This window comes from Anomaloglossus baeobatrachus, chromosome 6 (genome assembly GCF_048569485.1).
Source record: "Anomaloglossus baeobatrachus isolate aAnoBae1 chromosome 6, aAnoBae1.hap1, whole genome shotgun sequence".
NCBI classification, from domain to species: Eukaryota; Metazoa; Chordata; class Amphibia; order Anura; family Aromobatidae; genus Anomaloglossus; species Anomaloglossus baeobatrachus.
This window is the reverse complement of record NC_134358.1, coordinates 571,059,578-571,084,781: the sequence shown is the minus strand read 5'-3', so window position 1 is coordinate 571,084,781 and position 25,204 is coordinate 571,059,578. Positions and strand designations below refer to the sequence as shown.

Below are 25,204 nucleotides of genomic sequence, written 5' to 3'. Positions count from 1 at the left end.
TGTGACGTTTTCCCTTCTGGGCTGTGGCTTTTCCCTTCTGGGCTGTGACGTTTTCCCTTCTGGGCTGTGGCTTTTTCCCTTCTGGGCTGTGACTTTTACCTTCTGGGCTGTGTCTTTTCCCTTCTGGGCTGTGACTTTTACCTTCTGGGCTGTGTCTTTTCCCTTCTGGGCTGTGACTTTTACCTTCTGGGCTGTGTCTTTTCCCTTCTGGGCTGTGACTTTTACCTTCTGGGCTGTGACTTTTCCCTTCTGGGCTGTGACTTTTCCCTTCTGGGCTGTGACTTTTACCTTCTGGGCTGTGTCTTTTCCCTTCTGGGCTGTGACTTTTTCCCTTCTGGGCTGTGACTTTTTCCCTTCTGGGCTGTGACTTTTTCCCTTCTGGGCTGTGTCTTTTCCCTTCTGGGCTGTGACTTTTTCCCTTCTGGGCTGTGACTTTTCCCTTCTGGGCTGTGACTTTTACCTTCTGGGCTGTGACTTTTCCCTTCTGGGCTGTGACTTTTCCCTTCTGGGCTGTGACTTTTTCCCTTCTGGGCTGTGACTTTTTCCCTTCTGGGCTGTGACTTTTCCCTTCTGGGCTGTGTCTTTTCCCTTCTGGGCTGTGACTTTTCCCTTCTGGGCTGTGACTTTTTCCCTTCTGGGCTGTGACTTTTTCCCTTCTGGGCTGTGACTTTTCCCTTCTGGGCTGTGACTTTTTCCCTTCTGGGCTGTGACTTTTCCCCTCTGGGCTGTGACTTTTCCCTTCTGGGCTGTGACTTTTTCCCTTCTGGGCTGTGTCTTTTCCCTTCTGGGCTGTGACTTTTCCCTTCTGGGCTGTGACTTTTTCCCTTCTGGGCTGTGTCTTTTCCCTTCTGGGCTGTGACTTTTCCCTTCTGGGCTGTGACTTTTACCTTCTGGTCTGTGTCTTTTCCCTTCTGGGCTGTGACTTTTTCCCTTCTGGGCTGTGACTTTTCCCTTCTGGGCTGTGACTTTTCCCTTCTGGGCTGTGTCTTTTCCCTTCTGGGCTGTGTCTTTTCCCTTCTGGTCTGTGTCTTTTCCCTTCTGGGCTGTGACTTTTTCCCTTCTGGGCTGTGACTTTTCCCTTCTGGGCTGTGACTTTTCCCTTCTGGGCTGTGACTTTTACCTTCTGGTCTGTGTCTTTTCCCTTCTGGGCTGTGACTTTTCTCTTCTGGGCTGTGACTTTTTCCCTTCTGGGCTGTGACTTTTTCCCTTCTGGGCTGTGACTTTTCCCTTCTGGGCTGTGACTTTTTCCCTTCTGGGCTGTGACTTTTCCCTTCTGGGCTGTGACTTTTCCCTTCTGGGCTGTGACTTTTCCCTTCTGGGCTGTGACTTTTACCTTCTGGTCTGTGTCTTTTCCCTTCTGGGCTGTGACTTTTCTCTTCTGGGCTGTGACTTTTTCCCTTCTGGGCTGTGACTTTTTCCCTTCTGGGCTGTGACTTTTCCCTTCTGGGCTGTGACTTTTTCCCTTCTGGGCTGTGACTTTTCCCTTCTGGGCTGTGACTTTTCCCTTCTGGGCTGTGACTTTTTCCCTTCTGGGCTGTGACTTTTCCCTTCTGGGCTGTGTCTTTTTCCTTCTGGGCTGTGACTTTTACCTTCTGGGCTGTGACTTTTACCTTCTGGGCTGTGACGTTTCCATTATTTCTTTCACAGCTCTGAAATCCGGGTAAAGATCTGAAGACTCTTAATACTGCAGATATAATGGAGGAGGAAAGTGATGTTGGTGGTGGTGATCGGTGCACAGAGGAGGATCCTGCAGGTAACCGCCCCGGTGAGGGGTCACCACTATATAAAGCAGAGGGGAGTCACGTTCTCCTCGTTCTCTGGACCGGACAGTTCTGGGCCGGAGGTTTCATGTTTTGTGTTTTCTCGGTTTCTTCAGCCGTAGATTCCCCCATTCAGATAAATACAGATGATATCTGGTGATAATGTGATAGCGCTATATGTGATAACACCGCTGTGCTCCTATAATATGGATGTAAGATACAGCGGGAACATGGAGGTGAATAGGATTATGTGCCCGGGGCCGATATCTTCATCATCTGCGGTCACTGCTGATGGGGGAGGATTTGCCCAATTTTGGGGCTATGGGGTCATTAGCAGCTATTAGACGTATGTGTAGAGATGAGCAGATTTGACAAAATTAGAATTTGCCAAATTGCACAGATTTTCGTGGGAAATTTAATTGTCAGTGAAGATATTCTCCAAGAATTAAAGCGGTTATCCGGCTTATTTTGCTTATTTTGATTTATTACACTATTGGGCTACATTGGGGCAGGTAAGTGGATAGTGACTATGACTCGCCCACCCCAGGGCTATGGGACACCCGGTGCCGGGCCGGACTAGTCTGGGGGTTGTCAGTGGTGGCGGGGCCCGACTCCGTGGCCCTGGTGGGTGTCAGTTTAAATATGGCTGGTGACTTGGGAGCAATTAAAGTATTTGTTTCGTGACGCCACCTGTGGTTTGCGGCTATTAAGCCGCCGCTGCTGTGTGAGGCCTCCGGGGTGATGATACGGCAGCAATGGTGGTACTGCTCCCCACAGGTGGAGCGGTGCCCCGGGGACACTGTTGGTGCTCGTGAAAGTCTATGGGGTTGTGCGGCTACCACGGTGCAGGGCCGACAGGCAATGAAAGAAACAGGCACAAACAACAGTCTCTTTACCTTCTCCACTTTTACTTTAAGAACAGTCCAGTCCTGGGAGACCGTCACAGGTGGTGAAGGGGATCCGGTCAGCCTGGAAGTACTTGGGGTGATCTTTTTGGCCAGCTGAGTATGAGGCCTACTCCTGTTCTTTTCTTTACTATTATAGGACCCTGCTCTCTGGATCTAGCAATGGCCCTCTTGCTGCTGGGACCGGTGGTACGTCCCTTTCCCTCTGTGGTAGGCTGCGCAGGCCCTCTCTGGTGCTTCTCTGCTGGAGTCCACACCGGGCCCTGATGATGCAGCTGAACCTTCGGGCTGTATATGGGCCAGGTGCTTGGAGCTCTCCTGCCCTTCGGATTTGGCTACCAGGGAGTATTTTAGGCCCTGGTGGCCACAGACTCCGATGTCCGAGTCTCTTCTCTGCCTCTCTGCTCCTCCTGCCTCACTGGGCCAAGCTGCTCCAGCTCTAGGCCCCAGATCCACAGGACAGCACACTCTGCGTCTGCTTGCTATCACTTCTCTCTACAGACTGAACACTACTTCCTCCCTCAGGTCAGACTTAAGGAATGCTCCCTGGAATTCCAGGTTCAGAGCTCCCCCTGCTGGCCGGAGGGAGAACTGCATTGGATGTTAAACTTACTGGCCAATGGACCTCCCAATTACCTCCAGGCTCAGCATTAACCCTTTGGGAGGGCAATGCTGTTGTGGCGACCAGGTCATGGGGCGCCACACTCCCCCTTAGTTAAATTCAGTACTCCCGGACTGTAGAAACAAAAGATAACATGTTAGAACATTTCATCCCATTATCGGAGGCGCATTACTTAAACGTTACAAACTTAAACACTACTATAGGAGTCCAGTGTGGCTCCCTGCCGGGTGTCCATTACACTGCTCCATGGGGGACCCGCCGCGATCAAACCGCCAACGTAGGCTCTGGGCGTGCGTCAGAGCATTGATGACCCCACTCTATGCACGCCGGACGGGTTTTTCTTCAGGGGTGTTGAGCACACTGGTGCTAACTATGTACAATTAGAGTGTTGGCCACCCATAGTCCAGTGGCCCAATTGTCCATTTACTTAATCACCTAAAACAAAACATTACATACAAGACATTTTCACATAACTATTTACACTCTGTTAGCTATCTTACTTTCTATTTTCTATACCTTGGAGGGGGCTGTCCCCGAGTGCTACGTTGGGACCAGCGTAGCTCTGGGGTTTGTCCCTGACTACCTGGAGTGTCTGCCCCCCCCCGTGTTATTGGTAGGCCTAACCCTGACAGGGATGCATGTTGGTTGCCTACGGGGTCTCAGATTCGCCAAGGGTACGGCAGGTTCACCACTGGCAGGGGGTTGAGCCTCCTGTTCTACTGCTGGCGTGTCATCTTGTGTTGGAGCGCACGGTTCTTTAGGTGGATCTGGAACCTCTTCTGTTTCTGGCTCGACCAACTGCGGAAACATCAAGACTGGTACCACTATGGCATTGTTTATTCGGGTCCAAGTTTTGGGGAATTTTCCAAGGATTGTTTGGATCATCTCCCCTTCTTTCTCTTGACTTTGGGGACTTCCTTGTACTTCTTCCATTTCTCTTTGGATTCTGCACCGTTCAGGGCACGCTTTCAGGCGGTCTCAAGAAACTGCTTGATAGGTCTTGCCTTCATCTTTGCTTATGAGGCATACCTTACTATTGTCAAAGTTGGAGGGAATAATGGTGTAGGGTTCATTCTACCACTGATCATCTAATTTATGCGCCCTCCGCTTTTTCTTGAGGACCTGTTCTCCAGGTGCTAAGGGAGTTGCTGGGGCTGTTTGATTGTAGTTCTGCTCTTGTCTCGTTCTTGCTTGGGACAGGCTCCTTTCTACGCATTCCTGGACTTTGCGGTACTGCTGTTGTCGCTCTGTATCCCAATCTTCTATCTCCTGAACCGCTTCAGGTGACACAGTCCCCATCTCAAAGTCTACAGGTAACTTGCCAGGTCTTGCTCGCATCAGGTAAGCAGGGCTGCAGTTGGTCGAATTTACTGGGATATGGTTGTACAGGTCTACCAGATCTGGCAACTTCTCTGGCCATTGGTTTCTTTCTTCCAGAGGTAGAGTCTTGAGCATATCAATAACCACATGGTTCATCTTCTCGCACAATCCATTGGTTTGGGGGTGGTACGGTGTTGTTCGGATTTTCTTACAGCCGTACATGTTACAGAACTCTTGGAACACTTCGGCCTCGAATGCAGGACCTTGATCAGTCAGTACCCTTTCCGGATAACCGTGAGGCCGACAAAAGTATGCCTGGAATGCTCTAGCTGCTGTTCTGGCTGTCTGGTCCTTCACAGACACTACTACCAGGAAACGAGAGTAATGGTCCACAATGGTGAGGGCGTACACATAGCCTGACCGGCTTGGTGTTAACTTCACGTGGTCCAGGGCCACCAACTCCAGGGGCTGCTTCGTGACAATTGGCTGTAGGGGAGACCTCTGGCTGGCATCATCCTTCCACCTCAGGTTACACGGGCCACAGTCTCGGCACCACTTCTCGATCGTCTTTCTCATGTGCACCCAGTGGAACCGATCGCGGAGTAGGGTCTCCAACTTCTTCCACCCGAAGTGTCCTGCTTTATCATGGTAAGCTGCTAGGACCATTGGAGCATCCCTCTCTGGGACCACTATCTGCCAGACGAGTTCATTCGTTCGCCAGTTGACATATCTCTTGCAGAGCTTGCCTTGGTAGGTGAACAGTCGCCCCTTCTCCTTCCACAACTGCTGGGCTTCTTGTGGAGCGTCTGGACCGAGATGGGTCTCAGCTTGTGCTAGCTTTTCTTTGACCAATCGCACGGCCGGGTCACCGTTCTGTGTCTCTTCCCAATTATGGTGGAGTAATGGGTTGACCGAGACCTCATGCTGGCTCGAGAGCTTCCCTCCTACAGCATGCTCACACTGGGAAACACCTTGGTGATGGAAAGCCGGTAACTCTATCTCTTCGAGTTCATCCAGGTCTTCTCCAGACTCGGGTAAGTGAGGCATTCTGGACAGCGCATCAGCATTGTTATTCTTCTTGCCAGCCCGGTACTTGATGGTAAAGTCAAAGTTAGACAGCCGGGCCATCCATCGCTGTTCCAACGCACCTAACTTGGCTGTTGCCAGATGTGTCAACGGATTGTTGTCCGTGAAGATGGTGAACTTGGCCGATGCCAGATAGTGCTTGAAGCGTTCAGTCACTGCCCAAACAATAGCGAGGAACTCCAGCTTGAAGGAACTGTAGTTTTCTGGATTCCTTTCTGTGGGCCGAAGCTTCCTACTGGCGTAAGCTATCACCTTCTCTCTGCCTCCCTGCACCTGGGACAGAACAGCTCCCAGTCCCACGTTGCTGGCGTCTGTATACAGTACAAACGGCTGGCTGTAGTCAGGGTAGGCCAGAATTTCTTCTCCCGTGAGAGCCCCTTTCAGCCGGACAAAAGATGTTTCTATTTGGCTGTTCCATTCAAATGGAGGGCTCTGCTTCTTAGCCTGCTTTGGCTGGCCCACCAGGAGATCTTGAAGAGGCGCTGCTATCTTTGTGAAACCATCAATGAACCTTCGGTAGTAGCCCACCAGCCCAAGGAACTGCCGCACCTCCTTTACCGTGGTGGGTCTTGGCCAGTCCTTGATTACGGTGACTTTCTCTGGATCAGGTGCCACACCTTCTGCGCTGACCACATGACCCAGGTACTGTACCTTTGGCTTCAAGAGGTGACATTTGGACGGCTTTATCTTCAGGCCATACCCCGACAGGGACTCAAACACTTCTACTAAGTGCCTCAGGTGATCTTCGTAGGTCTTGGAGTAGACTATGACGTCATCCAGGTACAATAGCACGGTTTCAAAGTTGTGGTGGCCCAAGCAGCACTCTATCAACCTTTGGAATGTCCCTGGGGCGTTGCAGAGCCCGAATGGCATACAATTGAACTCGCAGAGGCCCATTGGTGTCGTGAATGCAGTCTTCTCCTTGTCCGCCTCTGCCACGGGAACCTGCCAATACCCACTGGTGAGATCCAAGGTGGAGAAATATTTAGCTGACTTTAAGGCTGTTAGTGACTCCTCTATTCTGGGTAGTGGATAAGCATCTTTATGTGTAATGCGGTTAATTTGTCTGTAATCTACGCACATTCTCATTGTACCATCTTTTTTCTTTACGAGCACTAGTGGAGCTGCCCAAGGGCTACAGCTATCTCTGATAACCCCAGCCTCCTTCATTTCCCGTAACATTTCTTTGGCACGCTGATACTGTGCTGGGGGTACAGGGCGGTATCTCTCTTTAATGGGATGATGATCACCCGTGGGGATTTGATGTTTAACCCCTTTTACCTGCCCAAAATCTAGGGGGTGTTTGCTGAAGACCCGCTCGTACTCCTGTACCACCCAGTAAACCCCATGCTTTTGGTGTGAGGGGGTGGAGTCGGTGCCCACATGTAATTTTTGGCACCAGTCTTCCAGCTGCCCCTTGGAGCCATTGTCTTCCGCCTGGTCGGACGGGATCAAGGGTTCCACTGCTTTGATGGTATTGTTGCTGACAGTGTACAGTTTTGCTACAGTGGCGTACCGGGGCAATTTGGCTTCCTCCTCCCCACAATTCAGGACACGGACGGGCACTCTTCCCTTGCGGACGTCTGCTACCCCTCTGGCTATCAGGACTCCAGGCCTACTTTCTGAATACACAGGTTCCACCAGGGCCTGGTAATCTTGACCCTTGAGGCCTATTGCTGCCCGACACCATATCAACATTTCACTTCTTGGGGGTATTGCAATGGGGAGTGGGTCACTTACCCTCACACTGCCAATTTCTCCTCCGGCCAGCTCTACCTGCTGCCTCCTCATCAGGGCTCTGATCTCCCTCTGTAGGGCACGCTGCTGCCCGGAGCTGGCGGTTTCAGACGCCTGCTGCAACAAAATTATCACTTCGGCAATACAATTTTCTATCACATTTGTACCAATGGTTAGCAGTGGGTTAGATTCTTTGCGATCAATATCTACAATTATCATCCCCGGACATGGCAATTCTACCCGCCCCACTTTAATGGTTACTTCTTTGTACCCAATTTGAGGCAAGGGCTGACCATTACTGGCCACAATTGTTAAATTATCATCTGGGCCATGGTCAATGTCTGAATCAGCCCAATATCTTTTGTACAGTTTATAAGGGATGGTTGTTACCTGGGACCCCGTATCCAGGAGGGCATTCAAAGGGATCCCATCCAGCACAATAGGAAAGACCGGGCGTCCTCCCACATACTTGCTGCGACTGGGGGTTGAGCCGGGCTTCCTTACACCTGGGGGTCGGCTCCTGGCCCCAGGCTCGGCCCATTTAAAGGACAGTGTCTTGCAATATGGCCCGCCTGGTTGCAGTGGCGGCAGATCGGTTGTCCCGTTGAATCATACCGGTCTGTGTCTTTTCCTTGGGTCGGCGGAATCCTCCTCTGTCGCATCCATGGGACGTCATCTGGGCTGGAGGCCAACTCGATTCTTGCAGGCGATGGGGTCACTTGTAGAGACTGCACGGTCTTGGCAAGGGCAGCTACAGTCTTGGTCAGCTCCTGGACCTGCTGTCTGAGCTCTGCAGCGGGATCCTTATCCAGGGACTGCGCCTCAGCCCCTGCAGCGGCTCGTGTTGCAGGCACCACCCCGGGGTACGTGATAGCAAGAGGCCGGAGGGGTACTGGGTCATTCGGTGTAGATTCTCTCAGTACCCGGATGGCCTGGTCCTTAAACTTTGCAAAGTCCAAAGCAGGGTTCTGCAGGACCATGATACGCAGCTGGGTCCTGTGGGCATCTGACAGGAGCCCCTCTATGAACTGCTCAGTTAGGAGTTTGTCTTCTTCACGTACACTCTCTGGGTCCACCTGTTTCACTGCTTTCAGGGCCTCCTGCAAGTTTAAGGCATAGTCCCTTATGCTGTCTGTGGCCCGCTGCTTGCACCCAAAGAATCTCATCTTTATCTCTGCTGCGGTGCGGGGATGGGCACAGGACTATAGTATGGGGACAGGGATGGACACATTACTAAAGTATGGGGACAGGGATGGGTACAGGACTATAGTATGGGGACAGGGATGGGCACAGGACTATAGTATGGGGACAGGGATGGGCACAGGACTATAGTATGGGGACAGGGATGGGTACAGGACTATAGTATGGGGACAGGGATGGACACATTACTATAGTATGGGGACAGGGATGGGTACAGGACTATAGTATGGGGACAGGGATGGGCACAGGACTATAGTATGGGGACAGGGATGGGCACAGGACTATAGTATGGGGACAGGGATGGGCACAGGACTATAGTATGGGGACAGGGATGGGCACAGGACTATAGTATGGGGACAGGGATGGGCACAGGACTATAGTATGGGGACAGGGATGGGCACAGTACTATAGTATGGTGACAGGGATGGGCACAGGACTATAGTATGGGGACAGGGATGGGCACAGGACTATAGTATGGGGACAGGGATGGGCACAGGACTATAGTATGGGGACAGGGATGGGCACAGGACTATAGTATGGGGACAGGGATGGGCACAGGACTATAGTATGGGGACAGGGATGGGCACAGGACTATAGTATGGGGACAGGGATGGGCACAGGACTATAATATGGTGACAGGGATGGGCACAGGACTATAGTATGGGGACAGAGATGGGCACAGGACTATAGTGTGGGGACAGGGATGGGCACAGGACTATAGTATGGGGACAGGGATGGGCACAGGACTATAGTATGGGGACAGGGATGGGCAGAGGACTATAGTATGGGGATAGGGATGGGCACAGGACTATAGTATGGGGACAGGGATGGGCACATTACTATATTATGTGTGCGGTGGATGTGAGGATCTGTACTACCAATGATTGGATATACAGGGCAGTGATATCTCATCTGTGACTGCACAATCCCCTCACATCCACCGCACATATAATGTAGTAATGGTCAGTGCTGGGGCAGAATACTGACAGGGAATGATTGTGCAGGGGGCGGGGCTGGCAGGGGGCGGGGCTGGACATTGAGGTCAGTCGATGTCATGAACTATAACTTCCCTGTAAATACTCCCCCCTTTTCATTCGAGTGGCCGCACGACCCCCGGGTCCGGAGTCCCTCGAGCTCGGCTGCTTCCACGGTTGCGGTACATCCACATGTTTGGCATTGTTGTAGTGAGGAGACTCTGCTTAATATATTGAGTGTCTCCAGAAGCACAAGTTTGACTCCATGGGTGTTTTCCAGAGACTAATTTGTCACTACACCTGTAGATGAATTTGAGTGGTGTCACTTCCAAAAGGCGCTCTTCAAATGTAGTCCGTCAACTATTCTAGAAAAATCTGTACTCCAAATTCAAATGGTGCTCCTTCCCTCATGTGCGGCCAAACAGTACTGTACAGTCACATGTGGGGTATTGCCACATTCAGGAGAAATCATGTAACATAATGTGTTATATACTTTTTTTTTTACCTATTTCCCTTGTGGAAACTGAAAATTGGGGGTTAAAACATTTTAGTAGTAAAAATGAAATGTTTTTTTCTTCTCTGCCCAAATAGCATAACATATTGTGACACATCTCAAGTGTCAAAATGCTCACTGCACCCCTGGTTATATTCATTGAGGGGTGCAGGTTGTAAAATGGGGTCACTTGTGGGGGGTTCTGCTTCTCTGGCACCTTTAGGGGCTTCGATTCCTTCTTCACTTCTGACCTTTACCTCACTGTACCTCAAAAGTAGTTTTTGACCACATATTGGATATTTGCAAACTCAGAAGATGTGTAACAAATGTATGATCCATTTTCTGCTATTATCGTTTTTGAATATTTCAAATTTTGGGGCCAAAGCAACATGTTAGTGGAAAAAATGTTATTTTTTTATTTTCACAGCCCGTTATACAATTCCATGAATCATTTGAGAGATAAAATTGCTCACTACATCCCAAATTAATTTCTTGAGAGGTGTAGTATCCAGAATGGGGTCACTTGTGGGGGGTTTCTGCTGTTTTGGCATATCAGGAAATCTTAAAATGTGACATTTCATCTACAGTCCATTCCAGCTAAAATGATGCTCCTTCTTTCTGAGAAGAAAAGAAGTAGATCCAGCACCGAAGATGTATATATAAGACAACCTTTTATTCCATTATAGTTAAAAGGAAATCACAAAAGCCACTACATCTAAAAAACCGCAGGCATAGAAACACTGACGCGTTCCGGACAGACAATTTAAAAAACGTCCTTATGAGTAAAGACGTTTTTTAAATTATCTGTCACAAAACGCGTCAGTGTTTCTATGTCTGCAGTTTTTTAGATGTAGTGGCTTTTGTGATTTCCTTTTAACTATAATGGAATAAAAGTTTGTTTATTTTATATACATACATTTTTGGTGCTGGATCTGCTCCTTTTCTTCCTTCCTGTCTGTTTGCTATACCGGACCTGGCCTGTCTGGGTGAATCCGTGCACCACTCCGAAGCCCTGAGGCACCCGCTATAGGTAAGCTGAAAATCTTCATTTTTTGCACATGTCCTTTTCTTCTGAGCCCTGCCGTGTTCCCAAACAGTAGTTTTCCACCACTTATGGGGTATTGGTGTACTCAGGAGAAATTGCAGAACAAACTATACAGGCCACTTTCTACTTTTATCCTTGTGACAATGAAAACATTTGGGTTAAAGCAAGATTTTTGTTGTTAAAGCTAAAATGTTCATTTGTTCCCTCCAGATTGGTTTAATCTCTCTGAAGCACTTGAAGGGTTAATAAACCTCTTGGATGTGGTTTTGAGCAGTGTGAGGGGTGCAGTTTTTAGAACGGTGTCACATTTTGGTATTTTCTGTCATCTAGGCCTCTGAAAGTCACGTCAAATGTGATGTGGTCCCTAAATTACAAAAAAAACCTTTTTTATGTTGAAAAATGAGAAATTGCCGATAACCTTTTAACTTGTCTAACAAAAAAAAATGTTTACAAAATGGTCCTGATGAAAAATAATCATGTAGGAAATGTAATTTATTCACTATTTTGTGTGACGTAACTCTCTGAAGCAATAAGCACAATATGTCACAAAAAAACCAAAGTGGTCAGAATTGAAAAAATTGGTCGTGTCATGAAGGTGAAAACAGGCTCTGGGATTCAGGGGTTAAAAGGACCCTGTTGGCACAGAATGACTGTTCAAACCAAGTCCAGGTGCTTGGTGCGGGATGGCGCGGCCAAACATTTACATGCACCTTCCCCCCCTCTTCGACTGACAGCTCTGGCTTCGTAGAACCAGAGAAGGGTGGAGATAGATGGAAGACCAACATTGGATGTACTGGGTATACAGGGCTGCCACTAGGAATTTCAGGGCCCCATACTGGAAAAATTATGGGGCCCTCTTGAGACTCCGCCCAGGCTCCACCCCTGCTCCTCCTCCATCCTGCAAACTTTCCACAGTTGCCACTACTTTTGGAAAAACATTATATATATATATATATATATATATATATATATATATATATCCACAATGTAGAGATGAATAGGTCGCACTCCAGTAGTCAAATAAAGAGAATCTGTTTATTCCACGGTCACATCAGGGGTACAGGTAGTGAGGGAGGATGAGGGTTCATTGCCTTCGCTTTTGGGACACGCACCCAGGTCTCCACCAGCACGGAAGCACAGCTATACCAGCCATACAGGGATCAGCGGTGCCCGGTATCCTCCACTCAGCTTTATGGAATCTGGACTTCTTCTATTACCGTGAGTGCACGCTTATTTATTCCCTTGGCATTGTGCTGAGAAATGGCAGACACATCTATGGATACTATTGAAAATGGTATACTTGCAGGGAGGGAGGACGCTGCCACGTTTTTTACCAGCTGTAATGATAAAGTGAACATAGAAATCATGGGCACCAAGAGTTTAGAACTAAAGATCTTTAATTTGGCTGAAAGAGAGACCAGCCTGTTTTGGACAGTACAGTCATTGAAATCTTATCAAGATAGTGAACGAGTCCCTAGAGGTCTACGTATCTCAAAAAATATATCCTTTTATCAGGACGATTTACTATTCAAAAAGGAATGGGACAATATACAACAAGAATGCTCCCTGCGCTTTCTTGACATTGTGCTCAAAAAGAATCAAGAGGAACATTTGAAAATCACTAATGAGTTACTCAAATTGAGACAAGAAATGGAAAGTCGCATTTCAAAAGAAGCATGGAATACTTTCCTATCAAGATTAGATAAAAAACTTTTGCCATATCAAACTTTGATTAAAGAAAATAAAAAAGAAAAATTTATCAGAGACAAGTTAGATTATGAAAACAACCAGATTTTCTCCTGGAAGAGGTCTTCCACACCTGGGAATAGAAGATTTTTTCAAAAACATCAGAAAAAATATACATCAAAAACTGCCAGGAAAAATGCCTGGACTACAGACTCTGATTCTAGTGGAGCTGAAGATTCAGCACCCGCAAAGAAATTAAAAACACCTGCTATTGCACAAGCCTCAACATCTGATAATCTCCCTTTAGAAAATCTACAAGGAGAGGAGGCAGACGGAGGTGCAGGAATAAAACCTGTCCCAGGAAAACGCAAGAGCGTCTCCTGGAGGGATTAACGTCTCCATATTTGGAATCCGAGACTAGTATTTCAGAGACTTCTTCCGCAATATGCACAAAAAATGTCTTTTCTTGTCTAGCAAATAATAACACCGCCTGTTTGCAAAAAATATATAATCTAACTCCGCTTATATTAACATCTGATATGTCATCTGTGTTGGAAAAGGGTCTAAATTATTGTATACCAGAATCATTTGATATAACTGATTTTCAGATTGATTTGTTTAAGGGATGTAGGAAATTGCATTTAAAAAAATTCTATAAAAATCAAAAGAAAAATCAAACTACTTCTGAAGTAACAGACTTACGGTGTGACATAGGCCCGCTTGGCTTTTTTGGTATGAATACCGACTATACCGCTATTGAAAAAGATGCGTCTTTACTTTTAAGCCTGGCGGACCCTGATCACACCGAGTCTAGTTCTTCGGATGTTATAAACATCCAAGTGAACCCTACATCTAGTTCATCATTTTTCAAAAAAGGGATTAAATCTACTTTTTGCCCTCCACTCACCCCTGGGAACAACATAGACTTATTTCAAGAGTTGGTAATAAAAGATATACAAGCTCTAAAATACCCCTCTCCTTCTCAGAATCTCACTCAAGGAGAAGCCGCAGCCCTTAAATTCCTGCAGTCACAAAAAGATATTATCATTCGCCGGGCGGACAAGGGGGGCGCCACTGTTCTGTTAACAAAAGAAGCCTATATACAAGAGGCCAATAGGCAGCTTCAAGATACAAGAGTCTATCAAAATCTACTCAGCGATCCTACTGGATCTTTTGTTAAAAAACTTAGAAGCCTTTTACATAAATATGTAAGTTTAGGCACTATTTCTAAAAAAACTGCTGAAAAATTACTCCCTCTTTTTCCAAAAAAACCTCATTGGTACTATTTGCCAAAGATTCATAAGAACAGTGTCTCCCCCCCTGGCCGCCCTATTGTGGCAGGAATAGGTTCAGTGACAGAGCCTTTGTCCCATTACCTAGAGTGGCTACTCAAACCATTACTAGCTCGCATTCCCTCGTTTCTAAAAGATACTGGAGATCTAATTAAAATGCTTGATAACTTTCAATGGCAGAAGGGTTTCTCTTTTGCCTCTTTAGATATTGAGAGTCTGTACACCCGTATCCCGCAGGATCAGGGTGTGCAGACTGTCAAAAAAGTCTTGATGAATTTTGAACAGAATCCAATTTTGGTGGACTTTATCACAGAGGCTTTAAGTTTTGTTTTGCATCACAATGCATTTAAATTTGACGATCAGTGGTACTTGCAATGCGGGGGTACCGCAATGGGTACCCCCGCAGCATGTACTTTTGCAAATCTTTTTTTGGCAGCGTTTGAAGAAGATTACATTTATAATTCTAAAAACCCATATTTAAAACATATAAAAAAATATGCTAGATATATGGATGATGGCTTCTTTGTATGGGATGGTTCTGCACAGGAATTTGATAATTTTGTATCATATTTAAATGATAATAATTCCTACAATATGTTCTTTACACATACCTTCGGTAATCAAAAATTAGATTTTCTAGATGTTACACTTAGTATATCCGATGGTATTATTGACAGACAGGTATATAGAAAACCTACCGCAGTGAATACTTTGCTTCACTTCAATAGTGCACACCCCTCCCATACAAAGAGAGCCCTTCCATATGGACAATTTCTGCGTTTAAAAAGAGTGCATAATAATTCTGAAACCTTTCTGCATCAGGCATCGGATCTAAAAAAACGTCTATTGGAACGAGGATATCCTATATCAGTCATCAACTCTGCCCTTGAAAAATCCCTACATTACGATCCTAAAAATAATAATAAAAATAAAAATAGAAATAAAAATAAAAATAGTATTTCGAAAGAAACTAAAACCGAAAGTTCAAATAGATGTGTCTTTAATTTTAAATTCAATTCTATGTATGATGCAATTAAATCAAGCATCAAAAAACATTGGCATTTAATTAATAAAGATAAGGAACTTAGTGAGATGGCAAACGAGGGCCCTTTAATTTCATATAGGAGATGCAAAAATATAGGAGATATGCTTGTTAATAATCGTATTACTACCCCTAAACTAGGTACGTGGTTAGACCGAAATAAAACTAAAGGAAATCATAGGTGCGGCGGCTGCCCCTTCTGTGAATATCACTGTACAGGAGATACTTTAAAAATTGGTACTGAGTTTTTTAAAATAAAAGATCTTATTACCTGCAAGTCCAACTACTTGGTATATGTTATCTTTTGCCCCTGTCAAAGATACTATATAGGTAAAACAATTCGGCCTTTATATGTTCGATTTAGGGAACATTTTAAGTCCATAAACTCTGGGATAGGTTCTCCACGTTTAATTGCCCATATGCAGGATTGTCATGGTGGTAATCCACGCCTTTTAAAATTTGCAGGCGTAATAAAAATTAATCCATGTCCCACAGGAGGCGATATGCATCGTTCTCTACTTAGAAAAGAATCAAAATTGATTATGGACTTAAATGCCCTCGGTCCTCAAGGCCTGAACGATAAAAATGACTTGTCAGTGTTCTTATAATGCTGGCTTCTCTCTTTATAAGCCTGCTCTTTATGCTTTTTGTGATGTCTTTTGACAGATCATAGTGAGCATTAAATTTGTTCACTGTTCACTCTAATATACCCATGTATGTAATAATTATTTATAACCTATTTTGGAATTTATATAAAAAATATATATAATGAGTTTCTATGAAAATTTGATATATGTGCAGCTGGTATGTGTTTTTAAAATTGCACTTTGTTCACGCAAGGATGCCGCACCCGCATCACCTGTTATTTAAGGGCGGATGCAGCACCTTTGCATGCACTGGACCCGTAGAAGCAAGACTGCTTGCGAAACGGCTGCCGTCGTCCGACGTGGCACACCCTCATCCTCCCTCACTACCTGTACCCCTGATGTGACCGTGGAATAAACAGATTCTCTTTATTTGACTACTGGAGTGCGACCTATTCATCTCTACATTGTGGATTTTGCATTGCCTTCGCTTTTGGGACACGCACCCAGGTCTCCACCAGCACGGAAGCACAGCTATACCAGCCATACAGGGATCAGCGGTGCCCGGTATCCTCCACTCAGCTTTATATATATATATATATATATATATATATATACAGACGCACTGTACATGATCGGAGAAACAGCTTCTGCACCTCTGACCATGCTCAGTGCGCCTCTCTGTAGCCAGGACGTGTGGGTGACTGAGCACAGCGGCGCGCATGCGCAAAATTTCCAGGAGCTAGCGGTGATGTCGACTTGTAGGAATAATGTTATTATGTCCACAAAGGTGGGATAGCATGGAAAGATGGCCGACTAGTCTGGGGAAACAACGGCCCCTGCAACTAGCCACAGGCCTAGTTAGCACAGAAACAACTTCTATCAAAGCTGGAGAGGCAGGGAATTCTGAGATAGATATAGATTATATATATATATATATATATATATATATATATATCATATATATACAGTATATAATATATATTATATATTAATATATTATATATACATATATTTAATATATAAATTATGTCTTTATATATTAACATATAAAGTATAGATATATAATATATTATATATCTATATTATATATTTTATATATATATATATATATATATATATATATATATATATAAAAAAATATATATTGTAGATATATATACAGTTAGGTCCAGAAATATTTGGACAGTGACACAAGTTTTGTTATTTTAGCTGTTTACAAAAACATGTTCAGAAATACAATTCTATATATAATATGGGCTGAAAGTGCACACTCCCAGCTGCAATATGAGAGTTTTCACATCCAAATCGGACAAAGGGTTTAGGAATCATAGCTCTGTAATGCATAGCCTCCTCTTTTTCAAGGGACCAAAAGTAATTGGACAAGGGACTCTAAGGGCTGCAATTAACTATGAAGGCGTCTCCCTCGTTAACCTGTAATCAATGAAGTAGTTAAAAGGTCTGGGGTTGATTACAGGTGTGTGGTTTTGCATTTGGAAGCTGTTGCTGTGACCAGACAACATGCGGTCTAAGGAACTCTCAATTGAGGTGAAGCAGAACATCCTGAGGCTGAAAAAAAAGAAAAAATCCATCAGAGAGATAGGAGACATGCTTGGAGTAGCAAAATCAACAGTCGGGTACATTCTGAGAAAAAAGGAATTGACTGGTGAGCTTGGGAACTCAAAAAGGCCTGGGCGTCCACGGATGACAACAGTGGTGGATGATCGCCGCATACTTTCTTTGGTGAAGAAGAACCCGTTCACAACATCAACTGAAGTCCAGAACACTCTCAGTGAAGTAGGTGTATCTGTCTCTAAGTCAACAGTAAAGAGAAGACTCCATGAAAGTAAATACAAAGGGTTCACATCTAGATGCAAACCATTCATCAATTCCAAAATAGACAGGCCAGAGTTACATTTGCTGAAAAACACCTCATGAAGCCAGCTCAGTTCTGGAAAAGTATTCTATGGACAGATGAGACAAAGATCAACCTGTACCAGAATGATGGGAAGAAAAAAGTTTGGAGAAGAAAGGGAACGGCACATGATCCAAGGCACACCACATCCTCTGTAAAACATGGTGGAGGCAACGTGATGGCATGGGCATGCATGGCTTTCAATGGCACTGGGTCACTTGTGTTTATTGATGACATAACAGCAGACAAGAGTAGCCGGATGAATTCTGAAGTGTACCGGGATATACTTTCAGCCCAGATTCAGCCAAATGCCGCAAAGTTGATCGGACGGCGCTTCATAGTACAGATGGACAATGACCCCAAGCATAGAGCCAAAGCTACCCAGGAGTTCATGAGTGCAAAAAAGTGGAACATTCTGCAATGGCCAAGTCAATCACCAGATCTTAACCCAATTGAGCATGCATTTCACTTGCTCAAATCCAGACTTAAGACGGAAAGACCCACAAACAAGCAAGACCTGAAGGCTGCGGCTGTAAAGGCCTGGCAAAGCATTAAGAAGGAGGAAACCCAGTGTTTGGTGATGTCCATGGGTTCCAGACTTAAGGCAGTGATTGCCTCCAAAGGATTTGCAACAAAATATTGAAAATAAAAATATTTTGTTTGGGTTTGGTTTATTTGTCCAATTACTTTTGACCTCCTAAAATGTGGAGTGTTTGTAAAGAAATGTGACAATTCCTACAATTTCTATCAGATATTTTTGTTCAAACCTTCAAATTAAGCGTTACAATCTGCACTTGAATTCTGTTGTAGAGGTTTCATTTCAAATCCAATGTGGTGGCATGCAGAGCCCAACTCGCCAAAATTGTGTCACTGTCCAAAGATTTCTGGACCTAACTGTATATATATATATATATATATATATATATATATATATATATATATATATATATATATATATATAAAAAAAATATTTGCCCGGGTTAATAACTGTTAACAAAATAGAATAAATAGAATGTATTAACAAAAAAGTATTCTGCACACAAGAACCACAAAACAAATAGATAGAAATGTAATTATTAAAAGCCAAAAACTAAGCTAATAGAAGCATTTCACAACATATATTTCAACACTACAGTTATTCCACACAGATTTAACTAAATTGGCTAAGTAATGTGCTCCGTCTGTCTCTTTCCAGGTCTGTCTCTTTCCAGGTCTGTCTCTTTCTAGGTCTGTCTCTTTCTAGGTCTGTCTCTTTCCCAGGTCTGTCTCTTTCCCCGTCTGTCTCCCCGTTTCTTTGTCTGTGTCTTTTCCTGTCTGTCTCTTTCCCTGTCTGCCTGTCTCTTTCCTTGTCTGTCTCTATTTCTCTGTCTCTTTCCCCGTCAGTCTCTATCAAGGTCTGTGTCTTTCCCCATCTATCTTTTTCTCTCTAGCTGTCTCCTCCTTCCCTGTCTGCCTGTCTCTGTCCCTGTCTGCATGTCTGTCTGTCTCTTTCCCCATCTGTCTCTTTCCCTGTCTGTCTCTTTCCCTGGCTGTCTCTTTGCCCAGCTGTCTCTTTCCAGGTCTGTCTCTTTCCCTGTCTGTCTCTTTCCAGGTCTGTCTCTTTCCAGGAATGTCTCTTTGCCCGGCTGTCTCTTTCCAGGTCTGTCTCTTTCCAGGTCTGTCTCTTTCCAGGTCTCTTTCACCGTCTGTCTCTGTCTGTCTCTTTCACCGTCTGTCTCTGTCTGTCTCTTTCACCGTTTGTCTCTGTCTGTCTATATCTCTCTGTGTGTCTCTCGGTCTGTCTTTCTGTCTGTCTCCCTGAATCCCCTCTACTAATCCCAATCCTCCCTGTTGTGAATGTTAGTTATGTTTTGGCTGCTGGGAGGCTCCCTCTGGTGGCCAGGAATGGTTTGGACTTGGACCAGGTGTGTTGTGCAATGGGCGTTTCCTTTGCTAACTCTCTGCTTATTTAAATCCTGGTCTGATAGCTGGCTATGCCGGATGCCAGTTGTTCTTTGTATCACCAGCCTGCTTCATCCTGCTCTACACCACATCTACCCCAGATAAGTGCTTGCTCTTTATTTATTGTCTGGTTCTTTTGCTCTTATCTGGGTTTGTCATTTGCTGTGGTTGTTTTCAGTTTATTTGCATGCAGGGTTTTTCCCCTCAGTCGCTTGGCTGGGGAACTCCCTGCAGTTCTGTGTGGAGTATAGCTCCTTTGGGTCCATGTGTTTGTGGCTTGTTGAATTTATTATGATTCTTGTTTTCTGTTCATTGGTATGACAAAGCACCTGGTATAGGACGGAGTTCAGATCGTGCGATCTGAGGGCCTTTTTGTACTATCAGGAACTCGGATTTTTGCAGGGTTTTACTCTGGCCACCATCAGTCCCTTTCCTGTCCTTTCCTATTTTAGTCAGTGGGGGCCTCATGTTTTGCTAATCCTGTCATCTACCTGTGTATTGTGTTTTTCCTATATCACCGCAGTCTTTGAATGTGGGGGGCTTGCTATTCTTCTCTATTTTCTGAGGCAGAGAGTTATTCATGTTCCCTTCCTTTAGGATAGTTAGTTCTCCGGCTGGGTTCGCGGTGCACAGGATGTTAGTTCACCCCTCGGCTACTTCTAGTTGTGATGGTTAGTAAGGGGATGGTGGCCAGATTAGTTGCCAATGCTATTGTCACCTTTTACCAATGATTTGTGGTGGTCTTCCATGGTTCCGGATCATAACACCTCCCCCTCCTTATTATCCCCTCCTCAGTCTATTTAAAAAACAAACAAAAAACCCCCCCAAAAACCGAAATTAACCCTTACCTCTCCTGTACCGGCTATACGGACCCGCGCCGCGCCGTCTCTTCACCTCCCAGCTCCCGTGTACTTTTCAAACGACACAGACACGCGCAGTGTGATGACGTCACACAGAAAAGGGCAGGGAGCAGAAGACGGACTCCTGAGTTCCGCTCTCTACTACAGTCATAGACAAAAGTTTTGAGAATGCTACAAATATTAATTTTTACAAAGTCTACTGCTTAAGTTTTTCTAATGGCAATTTGCATATACTCAAGAATGTCATAAAGAGTGATCAGCTTAACAGCAATTACTTGCAAAGTCAATATTGGCTAAGAAAATGACCTTTAACCCCCAAAACACATTTCAACATCATTGCATTCCTGCCTTAAAAGGAGCAGCTAATATTGTTTTAGTGATTGTTCCATTAACACAGGTGTGGGTGTTGATGAGGACAGGGCTGGCGATCAATCAGTCATGATTAAGTAAGAATGACCCCACTGGACACTTTAAAAGGAGGCTGGTGCTTGGTATCATTGTTTCTCTTCAGTTAACCATGGTTCTCTCTAAAGAAACACGTGCAGCCATCATTGCTCTGCACAAAAATGGCCTAACAGGGAAGAGTATCGCAGCTACAAAGATTGCACCTCAGTCAACAATCTATCGCATCATCAAGAACTTCAAGGAGAGAGCTTCCATTGTTGCCAAAAAGGCTCCAGGGCGCCCAAGAAGGACCAGCAAACGCCAGGACCGTATCTTAAAACTGTTTCAGCTGCGGGATGGGACTACCAGCAGTGCCGAGCTAGCTCAGCAATGGCAGCAGGCTGGTGTGAGTGCTTCTGCACGCACTGTGAGGCGGAGACTGCTTGAGCAAGGCCTGGTTTCAAGGAGGGCAGCAAAGAAGCCACTTCTCTCCAGAAAAAACATCAGGGACCGACTGATATTCTGCAGAAGGTGCAGGGAGTGGACTGCTGAGGACTGGGGGAAAGTCATTTTCTCAGATGAATCCCCGATTGTTTGGGACATCTGGAAAACAGCTCATTAGGAGAAGAAGAGGTGAGCGCTGCCCCCAGTCTTGTCTCATGCCAACTGTTAAGCATCCGGAAACCATTCATGTGTGGGGTTGCTTCTCAGCCAAGGGAATCGCACCACTCACAGTCTTGCCTAAAAACACAGCCATGAATAAAGAATGGAACCAGAATGTCCTCCAAGAGCAACTTCTCCCAACTGTCCAAGAGCAGTTTGGCGCCCAACAATGCCTTTTTCAGCATGATGGCGCACCTTGCCATAAAGCAAAGGGGATCACTAAATGGCTCATGGAACAAAACATAGAGATTTTGGGTCCATGGCCTGGAAACTCCCCAGATCTTAATCTCATTGAGAACTTGTGGGCAATCATCAAGAGACGGGTGGAAAAACAAAAACAAACAAATTCTGGCAAAATGCAAGCATTGCTTATGCAAGAATGGACAGCGATCAGTCAGGATTTGTTCCATTAACACAGGTGTGGGTGTTGATGAGGACAGGGCTGGCGATCAATCAGTCATGATTAAGTAAGAATGACCCCACTGGACACTTTAAAAGGAGGCTGGTGCTTGGTGTCATTGTTTCTCTTCAGTTAACCATGGTTATCTCTAAAGAAACACGTGCAGCCATCATTGCTCTGCACAAAAATGGCCTAACAGGGAAGAGTATCGCAGCTACAAAGATTGCACCTCAGTCAACAATCTATCGCATCATCAAGAACTTCAAGGAGAGAGCTTCCATTGTTGCCAAAAAGGCTCCAGGGCGCCCAAGAAGGACCAGCAAACGCCAGGACCGTATCTTAAAACTGTTTCAGCTGCGGGATGGGACTAGCAGCAGTGCCGAGCTAGCTCAGCAATGGCAGCAGGCTGGTGTGAGTGCTTCTGCACGCACTGTGAGGCGGAGACTGCTTGAGCAAGGCCTGGTTTCAAGGAGGGCAGCAAAGAAGCCACTTCTCTCCAGAAAAAAACATCAGGGACCGACTGATATTCTGCAAAAGGTACAGGGAGTGGACTGCTGAGGACTGGGGGAAAGTCATTTTCTCAGATGAATCCCCGATTGTTTGGGACATCTGGAAAACAGCTCATTAGGAGAAGAAGAGGTGAGCGCTGCCCCCAGTCTTGTCTCATGCCAACTGTTAAGCATCCGGAAACCATTCATGTGTGGGGTTGCTTCTCAGCCAAGGGAATCGCACCACTCACAGTCTTGCCTAAAAACACAGCCATGAATAAAGAATGGAACCAGAATGTCCTCCAAGAGCAACTTCTCCCAACTGTCCAAGAGCAGTTTGGCGCCCAACAATGCCTTTTTCAGCATGATGGCGCACCTTGCCATAAAGCAAAGGGGATCACTAAATGGCTCATGGAACAAAACATAGAGATTTTGGGTCCATGGCCTGGAAACTCCCCAGATCTTAATCCCATTGAGAACTTGTGGGTAATCATCAAGAGACGGGTGGAAAAACAAAAACAAACAAATTCTGGCAAAATGCAAGCATTGCTTATGCAAGAATGGACAGCGATCAGTCAGGATTTGCTCCAGAAGTTGATTGAGAGCATGCCAGGGAGAATTGCTGAGGTCCTGAAGAAGAACATTGCAAATATTGACTTGCTGCATTTACTCATTGTAACTGTCAATAGAAACTTCTGGTCTCATAATATGATTGCAATTATATTTCTGTATGTGATGTAAACATCAGACAAACACAATTAAAAACCAGAGGGCAACAGATCATGTGAAAATAGAATTTTGGTGTCATTCTCAAAACTTTTGGCCATGACTGTACACTGTACAGAGCTGCGGATCGCTCCCTGCCCGGCACGCTGCATGCGATGAGGGCAATCTGGCCAGGAGCCCCCAGAGCCTTGATCAGCTACAGGTCAGATTGCCCTCATTCTTGACAGGCCAGAGACTCCCCCTGAACCCCGAGGCCCAGTGCAGCTGCAGCGGTATCTCCAGCACACGTGGCTAATTTGCATACGATGCAAATTAGCCACGTGTATAGCGGCAAAAGCAGCACTGCCGGGCCCCTCTGCTGTGACTGTGACTGGGGCCCGGTGAAGAGGGGGGAGGGCCCGGCTGGCCCAGGGCTTAATAAAACTAAGTAATTGTCCCTGGCTCAGCCGGGCCCCCCTCTCTTCACCGGGCCCAGTACACTAGGCACAGTAGTAATGCATACCTCCCAACATTTAAAGATGAGAAAGAGAGACAAAGTCTGGCAATTTTAAGACACGCCCCTAACCACACCCATTTTGCAATCTGTTACGCCCACATCCAATCCATTTCAGCACTGCTGATCACATTGTTTAAGGCTGCGTGCCCACAATCAGTGTTTGCAGCATTTTGGATGTAGAGTGTTTTTGCTGTGCTCAAAACGCTGCATTGTACAGTACAAGCACAGTGGAAGGATTTCTAGAAATCCCGTTCCCACTGTGCTTGTTTTTTCTGCAGCAAACACTGACCTGCGGAGCGTCTTTCCAGACTGCAGCATATCGATTGTTTGCTGCAGTTGCATGCGTCCTCCGTAGGGAGAACACAGCAGGAGACCGCAGCGCACTGAACCCTGATCGTGGGCACAGGCAGCTGCGTTCTCCTGCGGAGGAGACGTGCAGCCCCGCAGGTCAGGACCCGCTGCCTCCAGGACACAGCGACTCCTGATCATGGGCACAGGCATACGCACATATGCGGTACATATTTGAAGACAAATTCCCAAAAATACATATAAACAGACAAATCTATACACAGTCATCTACACTGACATACATAGATATATACATCATACATATACACACATTGGAGGTAATAATATGGGGAAGCCGGTAGCAGCCGCACTCACCTACCCCACTTGTCTCTGTCCTGCTCCTCCTCGGCATGTGATCACTTGCATCACTGCATCACTTTAACAGACCTAGCCATGCACAGTGCCTACTGACACTGCTGTGTATGTATCACAAGGGAGGATGGGGGTTTTATATAATATATATATATATATATACTGTATATATACAGTATATATCACAGGAGGGGCTGGGGGGCTACAGTATATACATCACAGGAGGGGCTTTGGGCTACAGTATATACAGCACAGGAGGGGCTGGGGCTACAGTATATACCGCACAGGAGGGGCTGGGGGCTACAGTATATACAGCACAGGAGGGGCTTGGGTTACAGTATATACATCACAGGAGGGTCTTGGGGCAAGGACAGTACTTGAGGGGCATACATATTAGGCCTGTTTCAGATGTCAGTGATTCTGGTACGTATGTGCTAGTTTTTATACGTACCAGAATCACTGACCTATGCAGACCCATTATAATCAATGGGTCTGCACACACATCAGTGATTTTTCACTGACCGTGTCTACGTGCGGCGTAAATGCGTATCCCTGATTGCCGCACAGAAACATGTTCGTTTTTTTTCTGGCATCACTGATGTCCCACGGACCACACTATGGTGTGATCCGTGAATCACGTACCAGAAAAACACGGACATTTAAAATAAAAAGCTTTTATAACTCACCTTCTCCAGCGATGCTGTGTTCGGCAGCTGCTCTCTGCTTCTTCCTGCGTGGTTCATTATGGCATGCATATTCATTTATGCAGCCAGAGCCGACCCGGAAGTAGCTGCAGAGGTGAGAGAGCGGTGCCTGGATGCTGAATCGCAGGACTGTTCAGCACCACGAAGAGCAGGAGCGGGGGTACGTGAGTACGGATCACGTATCATGGATTGCACAAGGACAACCACTGTGCGCCGTGAAT

General features: G+C 45.8%; 2 protein-coding genes across 2 annotated transcripts in view; both read left to right on the top strand.

Annotated features, from left to right (window-relative positions):
- The window catches only part of LOC142243765 (uncharacterized), a 102,799-nt gene that overhangs the window by 37,191 nt on the left and 40,404 nt on the right, over positions 1–25,204 (top strand). The window contains exon 3 of the mRNA XM_075315964.1: positions 1,648–1,753. The gene's annotated coding sequence lies outside the window, so the exon portion shown is untranslated. The remainder of the gene's footprint in view (positions 1–1,647; positions 1,754–25,204) is intronic.
- LOC142243709 (uncharacterized) overlaps positions 1–25,204 on the top strand; it is a 329,550-nt gene that overhangs the window by 296,141 nt on the left and 8,205 nt on the right. The window lies entirely within an intron of this gene.